General features: G+C 36.0%; 1 non-coding gene across 1 annotated transcript; it reads left to right on the top strand.

Moving 5' to 3' along the window:
- The first annotated feature begins 5,917 nt into the window (after positions 1–5,917).
- LOC121214248 (small nucleolar RNA R71) lies at positions 5,918–6,024 on the top strand. Its single transcript, XR_005909833.1, has one exon. It is a non-coding gene; the product is annotated as a small nucleolar RNA R71 (small nucleolar RNA).
- Positions 6,025–10,414: the final 4,390 nt, after the last annotated feature.

Raw genomic sequence — 10,414 nt, forward strand, 5'->3', positions numbered from 1 at the left:
ATGTTTCGAAATAATTCGTAAATAATCATACTTTGACAATTCAACTAAAAGGGAATTAAAGATTCAAGCAATCCAAGTCAAAAGTTTTTAGAGCACGAAAACATGGGTATCTCCTGTTATTTAAGTAATTACCTTTAATTCAAAATCGACAAGAATTGACATCCTCACTAAAAATTCACTCAAATCACTCAAAGTGTTTAAGGTTCAAGAATAAGCACTCAACAGTTGAATAAGAAATGTCATTACCATAAGCTTGCTTGAAAATCAAATCTCCACCACTATAAAATAAGTCTTTAAGATGTTGTAATGGGACTTAGGTTAAGGGTGTGGGGAAAGGCTAGAAAAGTTGGTTATAATCGAGATCGAGTTGATAAATTACCAAACTAGAAAAAAATTAACAACTACTAAATTAAAAACAAGCGCATCAATCAAGAACTATTCAAGAACAAAAATGAGCTTCTTCTCAAAATATGAATTTAATTGTTCAAGAGCATCAACAAAAAACTAATTAAAAATCAATATTCTTTTCGATTTTTTTATTTTTTATCAAGAACAAAAAGAAATAATTCAACAAATCAAATAGAAAAGCATAGCTAGGCAACTAACCAAATCAAATCTCTAAGAAAAAGGAGTCAATAAAACGAAAAAAGATCACAAGGAAAAAAATAGGTCATGGGTTAAGAATCATGAGTTAATCAAGAAAAGAGATGTTAAGCTCAACGGGGTTCACTAAGGGTTAATTTAAAAAGGGGGCTTCTGTGGGATATATGGGTTAAAACCTAAGTGTCTTTATCATCTTAGTATATCAAATCAAAGGTGTGGTCTCAACATGCATAATCGAAGCAAGTTTTAGAATAACAGATCAAGTTGACACACTCAAAACCAATAATAAAATGAGCATAAAAAATGTACGCTCTAAAGGCTCAAAATCTCACAAAAAATCATGGTTTTGATGTCAAACTTGCAAATTTAAAACTTGAAGATAATACCTTAATTCAGAGAAACAACCTAAAAAATTTTAATTTCTAAAAAATAACTTATCATGTTTGATTCTATCATGTCTTAAAGTTTAAATCAACCAATGCACAAATATCTACAACTCAATCCAAGAAAAACATCAATAAAATCTCAAATTGACAAAAACTCACTCTAATGGAAGTATGAGAAAATTACTTAAGTATCACAAATAATTCAGGGATTTTCTAATAATTATATAAATAACCTCCTCACACTTAAGATGTACATTGTCCTCAATGTAACAAACAGATATAAACACATAATAAGTAGAATATCATAAAAGAGGGAGAAAACTGAAACTGCCCTAAATATGGATGAAATTGCCAGAATAGTGAAAATCAAATTTGTAGGCAGTTGAAAGTGTAGTGCATGGTTCTGAACAAACTAATAAGAAAATAAACACAAATAGTGAAGAAGATTAAAATGTTACAACTCAATTACAAACAACCATAAAAATAAAAATATAGTTCAAAAGATAATAAATGAAAGAAATTTAAGAAAATAAAAATAAAACAACTAAAAACAAAAATAAAAGTAAACATAAAAAGAAAAAGAAAACTAAAAAGAAAAAAAAATAAAATCAATGATCCTCATCGTCAGAAGCATCGATATTATGAGTTGTTGGCGTTGAAGATGATATATGGAGGTGCTGACAGATCTGCTGCAAAGTCGCATCAATACTGTCGAACCGCTAAAAATAGTGTTGCTTGAAGCGAGTGAACCATTCAGAGAGGTCCACTAAGGTTGTAGTAGATGTAGTAGGATGGTGACTTTGAGATGGAGAATGAGGTGGATCCTCATAGTGGAAGGGGACATCATCAGTGAAGTTCGCACGCTCATCCTTAGGGTTAGAATGAGATTATCGATATTGAGGAGGATCTACTCTACACAGTCACTCGATCATCCTAATGTGACTCAAACTGGATAATCCTCGCGGAGACATCTATCCAACTAATGTAAGGGAGGAAGACTACTTCGGTGTGTCAAGAAGATCGAAATGATGTGTGAGTCAAGTTACATAAGGGCCTAAGCAGATAGGACTCTTCCTACTACTTTCTATCTGATGGTGGACAGCTAGGGCGATAAAATAAGCAAGATCAAAGGTGTGCCCCGTGGCCATGATCCATAAAAAAATATGCGTCAGTTGTATCGATGACTTCGATGCTCTATCTCCTACCGGTCAATGTGTGAGCCAAGATGGCATGAATGTAGCGCAAGGCCAGAGGAAGAGAAGTTGCCTTTGAACGACTTGGGTCATAAGGCGTCATACTCATCGTGAGGTCTACCCAGCCAAGAGATGGCGAGTAGTGGATGTGTCGATATAATCAGAGAAACCCCTCGGCACTCATGAATTTTGCAGTGTAAAGTCCCAATGCAGCTCCAAACTCTGGGACACTCATATGTCGCGTCGTACCACCGAGTCGAAAAGTAATAGTGCATGGCTCATCATGGGTCAACATCACCTGCTGTAGGAGAAATGTCAAACAAAACTCTAAGAGGTCAATGTGGGCTCGATGATGGAAAAGAACCAGTCACAAGGAGCTCTAGCAATGATGGCGCAGACACAATCAGCTAATTAGACCTACTCTAAAGTGGCCAATCAATACATTGGCTTAATCTGAATGGCCTCAGTTGAATATGCTAATATAAGTCCTCTTGAGGACCATGTGAGAACTGGAGGTATGGACGTCGTGCCGCAGCGGAAGCGCCCGATGAATATGTCGCACTAGGAGTCTTCTGCTTTTTCGAAGAAGGGACAAAGACCTTAGATTTCCCTCTAGTGTTCGTCATGAAAAATGGTGGATGGTTGCGGTGATCGAAGGTTCGCATGGCAAAGAGAGGTCAGCTGTGGTACGGACGGTGGTCAGGGTGCGACACGGTTGGGGGTGTGGTTGTGTGACGCGAAAGAGGATAGAGGAAGACGGGGTGAGAAAGGATCGAAGGGGGAAAGGGCGAGTCGTGGGAAGGTGCAGGATTACGACACAGATAGGGGGATTGAAGAGAAGGTTATGATAAGGGTGTTGTTTTGAAGGGAGGAAGGGAATGGGGAAGAGAGGGGGAGGGTGTGGGCGTGGTGTGGGGAAAAAAGAGAAGGCAAATGGGGAAGGGAGAAAAGAGAAAGTTCGGGGTTGAAAGGGGAAGGGTGAGGGCGATGGCGATGGGGTTTGGTATGGAGGGTGCCCGACAACGATGTCCGAAAGAGGGGATGTCAACGTGGGTAGAGCACCAACTAGGGTTAGGTTGGAGTTCTGAAAGTAAGAATAAGACAAAAAAAAAGAGGGCTAGGGTTTAAATACAGTGTAAGGGCCTATGTTGAGCTACATGATTGTGTCACACGGCCTCGGACACGCCCGTGTGTCCAGGCCATGTGGCACGTACGATCGTGTACTATGTCATGTGTGATTTCCTTCGCTTCTCCCACGCACGTGTGCGAGGCCGTGTCTCCCATACACCTATGTGTCCCGGCCATGTCTTGAACACGACCGTGTCTCTTGCCCATGTAACTCACTGACTTTAAATTAAAATTAAAAAAATAGCTCCAGTACTCACACAACCTAGGACAGGCCCGTGTGTGCTACACGGCCATACACGGTCGTGTCTATAGGTTGTGTGGATCATCTTAGGCCATGTAACTATCGAATTTTGGAAAATTTAAGTCCCAGAACTCACATGGCCATGGACACGCACGTGTCCAGGCCGTGTGTCTCACATGGCCATGTTTTTACACCGTGTAACTCTCTGTCATTTGCTCCCTTGTGCACATGGCCTAGAACACGGCCGTTTGTCAAGGCTGTGTGACTCATTGTCGATCCCCTTATTGCGCACACGGCCTGGGACATACCCGTGTGTTAAGGTCGTGTGGGTCAAAAATATTTTTTTTATTTTAAATTAATGCAGTCACGGTGGTTCGCTGAGCCGAAGCTCCTCTTTCTCGTTATCAATTCTATTACCAAATTAATGTTTGAGTCAAGTACTATTTACCTTAACTGTGTCGAACTTAGAATGAGTTACCTCGACTGTACCGTATGTAAAGACATTCAGTACCGTACATGAGGTTGATCTATTTGACTCAAGCTCCGTAGGGGAGATTCGTGGATCCATTTTGTCCAGCAGTACTTTGTCCCCAACCTTAAATTGGTTTGTTCTATTCACATGCTTATCATGGCGTCGTTTTGGCTTTTCATCATTGTTTTTCGATTTCTCATTGACATGTGTTCGCCATTCATCTAGTTCATCGATTTGCACCATTCGTTCTTCATAAGTTGTTCTGTTTTTGTTGTCTTGACTGAAATGTGGTTCCATCATACTTTCATGAGGAATTTCCTACAAAGAAGGTTGAGCTACATGGTTACTCATATTAACAGAGCATTTAAAATCATCTCGATTACTAGGAGTTCTCACAGAATCACGTGCTTAGAGAGTAATCATTTCGTCACTTACACGAAGCACTAATTCACCCGTACCAACATCAATAATAGTCCTAGCAATGGCTAAAAGGGTTGTCCTAAAATTAAAGACACATCACTACCCTCGTCCATGTCCAACACAACAAAGTCAACGAGGAATATGAATTTATCTATTTTAACAAGCACATTCTCAATAACACTCCTAAGATATATGATAGTTCTATCTGCTAATTGAATACTCATCCTAGTGTGTTTGGGTTTCCCAAGACCTAGTTGTTTAAACATTTTATAGGGCATAACATTAATATTAGCCCCTAAATTAGCCAAAGTATTATCAATATTTAAACTACCAATTAAACAAGAAATAGTAAAACTCCCTGAATCTTTTAGTGTGTTGGGTAGTTTATTTTGAAGAATGGCCGAGCAAACTTCATTAAGCTCCACAGTCAATGAGTCATCTATCTTCCTTTTGTTTGCCAATAGCTCCTTTAAAAATAACGTAATTTGGGATTTGTGAAAGAGCTTCAACAAACGGTAAGTTAATATGTAATTTCTTTAAGAGCTTGAGGAATTTACCAAACTGTTCATTTGTGTGGTCTCTCTTCGTCGCATTAGGATATGGCACTCAAAGTGTATATTCTTTGACAGTCTGCTTTTGTTCTTTCTTATCTTCATCAACTTTATTAATATTCACCACAATTTCTTGCCTTGGTTCTTGTTCAGATTCAACTAACCCTTCTTTGTCTCGAATAGTAATTGCATGAAACTACTCCATTGGGTTAGTTTCAATATTACTAGGCAAGCTACCTTGTGGTCTTTCTAAAATTAACTTAGCAAGCTGACCTATTTGGTTCTCGAACCCTTAAATCGATACTTGTTGATTTTTTAGTACTGCTTCAGTGTTTTGAAAATGTGTTTTCAACACCGTGATAAACTTTGTCAACATCTCCTCAAGGTTCGGCTTTTTCTCTTGCTGATAAAGTGGTTGTTAGAAGATCGAAGGGGGATGTGCTCTCTAATTTCCTTGACCACCCCAAGAGAAATTGGGATGGTTCCTCCAACTTGCATTATAGTTATTACTATAAGGGTTAGTTTGAGGCCTAAAATTATTACCCATATAATTAATTTGTTCATTCTCTGTGCTAGGAGCGAAGGGTAAACATTCTGGATTATTTATTCGTCCTCCATTTGTTTCGCATTGTATCATCGAATGTACCTGCGTAGAAAGATATAAACCATCAATTTTCTTATTAAGTACTTCTACTTAATTCTATAACATGGTGATCTCATCTAAATTAAAGACACAGGTGGCTTTTATCGGCTTCATCCTCATGACTTGTCATTGATAATTATTCAGTGTCATTTCCTCTATAAATTCATAAACCACTTCGGGTGTTTTATTGTTCAGAGTTCCACCGACCACTACATCGGTTAACTACCTAGTTAAAGGATTCAAACTATTGTAGAAGGTTTGAACTTGTAACCATAAAGGTAACTCATGGTGAGGGCACTGTCTCAATAAATATTTGTATCTCTCTCATGCATCATATAAGGTCTCTAAATCGATCTGAACAAAGGAAGAGATATCACTCCTCAACTTGGTTGTCTTAGCAGGTGGGAAGTACTTTAGCAGAAATTTCTTGGTCATTTAAGCCTATGTAGTGATAAAACCTCATGGTAAAGAGTTTAACCACTATTTAGCTTTGTTCCTCAATGAGAATGGGAACAACCATAAACGAATGGTGTCGCCAGTGGCACCATTAATCTTGAAAATGTCACAGATTTCTAATAATTTTACGAAATGAGTATTTGGATCTTCGTCTTGCAAACCATCGAACTGGGTATACTGTTGTACCATTTGAATGGTGTTGGGCTTTAGCTCAAAATTATTTCCAGCAATGGTAGGTCACACAATACTCGATTCAACCCCAGTTAGAATGGGCTTAGCATAATCGTACATATACAAGGAATAGGAGCTGCAACAACTGCAGGAGGTAGCTGAATATTCTGATTATCGCCCATATCCTCAGTAATAATAATGTCTTTTTGTTCGTCTACTAAATTCTGTCAAGTCTACCTTGCTTCTCTATGATTTCTGCGAACACTACTTTCAATCTCGCTATCAAAAAGTAATGGTCCCGACGAGTTTCTTCTAGTCATAAACCAAAAGAACCTGCCAGAAGCAAATAAAAGAAAAATTAGAATGTAAAAAATTAAACTAAAATACAAATATAATAAATATAAAAATGGCTAAATTAATAAAAATAAAGTGTTCCTAATATTTTAGTCCCTGGCAGCGGTGCCAAAAACTTGATGTGTGTTTTTCGTACTAACTAAAATTTACGACAAAGAAAAGCGCACCTATCGAACAATAGTATAGCTACGATGAGTAGAAATATCGTATCCACAAGGACTAAAACTATTAGTAATTACCATTTTCTTATTATTTAGCCGACAATTTGGAGTGATGAGTTTTAATCTAAAATTACTAAACTTATTTAACTAAGAACGCAACAGAGAACGTATCAGGAAAATAATCGAAAGATAACCAATGAAAGAGACAATACCTATGAAATAATCCACCTAGACTCCTTCTATTATTATTAATTTGATTTAAATGATTTATTCACTTAGTGTCTTGATCCGTAGAAATCTCTAAATTATGCTAATATCTCTTTCGAGAGTAGAAGCAACTGACTCTAAGTTGATTAATTGAAATCTATTTGTAATTAAAACCCCTATGGTCGCATTACCTCGATCTATGAATTCCTCTATTAGATTTAACTCTAATCCGATAGATTTATGTCGTCCTATTCTAGGATTGTATGCAACTCCACCCAATTATGCTAGATCTACTCTTAAACAGGACTTTTGTTCCACTAAATTAAGCACATTAAACATCAATTAATATCCTGGAAATATTAAAACAAGAAATAAGCATACATAATTGAGAACAAGAATCAAGTATTTATCATGTAAAACAGAAATTAAATAATAGAATTCGTCATATGTTTCATCCTCCCTAGGTATCTAAGGAATTAGTTCCTTTAGTGTTTTCTTCAATCTTCTCTAATGGCCCCCATATCTCTTCTTCTATTTGGTATTTATAGACTTTAGAATGCTAAGAAAGCCTAAAAGTTATGTTTTTCTGCGTGTTTGGGAAGCATGGTGCGAAATTGACACGGGCTAGCACATGGGTGTGTGTCCAGCCCGTGTGGCTCACATGGGCATGTGGCCAACCCATGTGGCTCTTGAAATCTGCTCTTTTCTCTGATTTTTGCTCGTTTTCGCTCTTTCTACTCTCAAATGCTCACCTAAGTATAAGAAGATGATTTCAAAGGATTAGGAGCATCAAATTCACCAATTGTATAAATAATCATCCAAAAACGCATTAAGAATGGGATTAAAATATGTTATTATCATTTATCACTCACCTCTATCATGAATAATTTTTTAATCTCCATAATCTACCATTCTTCATATAGTCCCTCCTCGTATACTTTTTCATCAAAGATAATCTCATCGTTAAACCACATGTAACAATTTCATCCATGATTAAATGATTTTTCCAAATTAGTCTCTATGGATCATTAACTAGTTAGAAAAATGCTTCTCTCCTTTGAGGCGTACACTGAGATATACAAAGAAAAAAAATAAGTTAATAAGTTAAATAAGTTGGTAAAAATTAAAAATCGTATCTATAATTTGAAAATTTTCCTAGCTATCCTATTAAATAGAAAAAATAAAATTAATCAAATGGCAAAGCCTCCTCGACAACGACGCCAACAACTTGACCGCCTCTTGACGTACCCAAGGAGGCTAGACTTGTAATATAGATTGTACAATGAAGTACTGGAAGTACTCTGAGGATCGTACCCAAGGAGGCTAGACTAAATCAATATTAACTTTTACACTAATGGGTCAAGCTAGTACTTAAATTAAATTATATTACGACTATTCCTAAGGTGGTGATAAAAGATATTTATAAAAGTAATAAAAATAATTGCAGAAATAAATTCTAGAATTTATCGAATTAAATGATAGAATACTATTCGCTTCAATGTTCATAATTAACTCCTACTCCGGTTTTATTCAATCAGTTAATCATTAACCTGGCAAGGCTCCCGGCCTTCTACTAAACTAATGAGTCGGCAAGAACTACTTATCTCTCAATTTCATAGATCAAACTGGATTGAGGTAAGGTTTTCATGACAGGTAATATCGATTTCGAGTTCAGTCCTACCTACATGACTTCCTAGTGTCGACAAGCCTAGGGTTTTAAGTTCTTCCTTTCCCAACCAATTGATCTACTAAGAAATCCTACATAAGTATTAACTAATCCATATCCACTCATTAATCTCCCTCACAGATCATAATAAAGATGAGGAGAATCTTGATTTAAATATAATAGCGTAATTAGTAATCCGTGAAGAGTTGATCGATCTACAATCCAAATCTCGCAAAGAACAAAATAAAATAAAGTAAAAGTTACAGTTGAAAGAAATCTAAATTACAATTGAATGTAAAATTAAAACTAAGTAAAAATTGTCCTCTAAACTGTTCAAACAATTCTACTTATAATTTTAGGTTTGGCAACTGATCATGACCTAAAATTGTTGACTATTTCTTGTTAAAGTTCAGTGCGTAGACGGAAACACCCTTGGTCCATTAACTGACCTCGTCATGTAAATGTCGCGACACCCTTTGGCCTATGTGATGGCACTGATGGAAGTTTACTAGTTAGGGTGTATTTTCAAGGTTCTGTCGCAACACTGATGGTACATTGCTCCTTAGGTACTCTACTTGCTATGTTGCCACATCCAAGCTTCGTGTTGCAACATCGCGGGCAATCCACTGTCTTTGTGCCTTCGAATAATGTCTTGCACTCTCACCAAATATATTAGTCTACCTTTAGACTACCTTGGCCCACAAGGTCATATAAATCACCGAATTTGCTCATTTATTGCCTAAGTACTAAAACTGAAAAACTAAACGAAAACATAACAAAATTGATTTCCTACGATCTTCTTAAGTATAGAAACTAGTTTAATCTGCTATAACGAATTGATGCAGATCAAGAAAAGCAGAAACGATGTCGCAACAACATGATAAGGGACATCGTGATGTGGCGACGTGGCAACGTGTCATGAAATTTTTCCCTTTTTTATTACAGTCAATTTCTGATTATTCGTCTCAGTTGACCTCTGATTAGTGTAGATTATTTTAATATTATTTGACCTACAAATTTAGCCTATAAATAGGCCCTTTTCTACCATAGAAAGATTCACTCATAACACATTTAGAATTAGCTTTTACAAGCTTTCAAGGAATTTTGTGGGTTCTTATTTTTGGGTTCTTATTTTGGGTTTCGAGTTTAGTTTTATCTCTATATTTATACTATTCGTTTTTTCCGATTTAGTGAATTATCTTTGTCCGTGATTTTTTTATCCTTTTCGGAGGGATTTTTCTACATAAAATTTGTGTGTTCGATCTTTTCAATTACTTCGTTACTTTTCTTGTTCGTTGCTTACACATATTTATCCCCAATAAAATATTTTGTCTTTTTATATTTTTAAATAAAATAATAGATGATGATGATGATGATCGTTGTATTAATATCATCTTTATATATCACTTAATTCGTTTGCTTCCATAATTGGATGATTGTAGGGCTTGCCAATTGAATTTCAAGTTATGTATGTTTGTGATTGTCAAATATATAATAAAAATTGTTACTATAATGTTAGGCCTTCATGAATAAGAATGAGAATCGAAATAACTTGTAATAATCCTCTTTTAGCATGTGTTGCATGTTCGGTATTAGGTGAAATACTTAAAAAAGAGAGGTTGGATTAATTATTGTTTTTATTAAATGGATCAATTTAAATTTATAGAATCATAAAAAAACTTTTAAAATGTGACTCTATTAAATAGTAAATAACAATTTTTAAAAGGGTTCATATATATCATGATACCTAAAGTTGGCAACT

Source organism: Gossypium hirsutum, chromosome D01, assembly GCF_007990345.1.
Source record: "Gossypium hirsutum isolate 1008001.06 chromosome D01, Gossypium_hirsutum_v2.1, whole genome shotgun sequence".
NCBI classification, from domain to species: domain Eukaryota; kingdom Viridiplantae; phylum Streptophyta; class Magnoliopsida; order Malvales; family Malvaceae; genus Gossypium; species Gossypium hirsutum.